The sequence below is a fragment of the Crocodylus porosus genome, unplaced genomic scaffold (genome assembly GCF_001723895.1).
Source record: "Crocodylus porosus isolate Cpor-Errol unplaced genomic scaffold, CroPor_comp1, whole genome shotgun sequence".
NCBI classification, from domain to species: domain Eukaryota; kingdom Metazoa; phylum Chordata; order Crocodylia; family Crocodylidae; genus Crocodylus; species Crocodylus porosus.
This window is the reverse complement of record NW_017728931.1, coordinates 55,158,448-55,159,898: the sequence shown is the minus strand read 5'-3', so window position 1 is coordinate 55,159,898 and position 1,451 is coordinate 55,158,448. Positions and strand designations below refer to the sequence as shown.

Sequence of the window (1,451 nt, the reverse complement as noted above, 5' to 3'; positions counted from 1 at the left end):
ACCAGAGCGCCCCAAGGGATGACGAGGTCGAACGGTCACAAACTCCTGCAAGACCGTTTCAGGCTGGACATAAGGAAGAATTTCCTGTCCCTGGGGCAGGGGGCTGGACTCGATGATCTCCCGAGGTCCCTTCCAGCCCTGATGTCTATGAAATCTATGAAAACCAGAGGGCTAGGAGCCCAATGTGTACATGAGAGTTTGTGTAGAGTTGCCCTGGGAGGGGCCAGGGCAAGCTTGGCCCCACTTGGGTAACTGGCTGACCACTACCCTGGTGAGGGTTGCGGGAGAGGCCCAAAAGATGGTACATCTGCCACCCAAGGTATGCACTAGATAAAGCCTATGACTGAAGGAGCCCACTCCAGGAGGGAGCAAGGTGGTATAAGTGGTCAATGCATGAAAGAGACCCTGTGAGGGGGGTGAAGCATGAGAGGCCCTAGTGAGAGGAGGGTAATATGAACATGTGTGTGTATGAGGCCTGACAACAAGGGCTAAGCTTGGTCTGGCTGTATGCCAGGAGTATTTATGTCACCTGGATGCCATCTGCAAGGCTTGGGCTGCGGTGTAGGGGAGGATCAGAGCAGCAGAGAGTACCCCCAAGCATCAGGGCAGGAATGGGCAGCCTCCCACCCAATGAGAACCAATTATGAGACAACAAGGCATGGCAGGCGAGTGAGCCAGGCATTTAGCCCAGAAACAGGTGGGCAGGACCATGGTGGACAGGCCCCAAGAAAGCCCCCTGTTACAAAGGTCTAATGGCCATAAACTCCAGGAAGGTTGATTTAGATTAGACATAAGAAAAATGTTATTTATTGTGCGAATGTCCAGGGTCTAGAACAAACTCCCCACAGAGGTGGTGCAGGCACCTACTCTGGACTCTTTCAAAAAACAGGTGGATTTATTTACCTGCTGGGGTCACTTGATCCCAGCTGACTTCCTGCCTATGGTGGGGGAGCTGGACTTGATGATCTCATGAGGTCCCTTCCAGCCCCTAATGTCTATGAAATCTATGAAAGCCTTGAATGTATTTGATACCTACACAGGCATTGATGCCTACACAGTCAGATGGATTGCAGATTGGCTGAAGGGTCACACTCAGAGGGTGGTGGTGGATGGATCATATTCAACCTGGGGAGAAGTGGGCAGTGGAGTCCCCCAGGGCTCGGTCCTTGGGCCCACGCTCTTCAATCTCTTTATCAGCGATTTGGATGACGGGGTCAAAAGCACCCTGTTTAAATTCACTGATGATACCAAAATTTGGGGTGAGGTGAGCACACTAGTAGGGAGGGAAAGACTGCAGCAAGACTTGGATAGGTTACAGGGATGGGCTAGCAAAAACAGGATGCGCTTCAACACTGACAAGTGCAGGGTGCTGCACTTGGGCAGTAGTAACCAGCAGTAACCACTTGGGCAGTAGTAACTTATAAGAGGGGAAACTCCCTTCTTGAGAGCAC

The 1,451-nt window shown here is 51.8% G+C and overlaps 1 protein-coding gene across 1 annotated transcript in view; it reads left to right on the top strand.

Moving 5' to 3' along the window:
- Positions 1-1,451, top strand: part of LOC109315949 — a 34,773-nt gene that overhangs the window by 13,157 nt on the left and 20,165 nt on the right. The gene's annotated exons all lie outside the window — the stretch shown is intronic.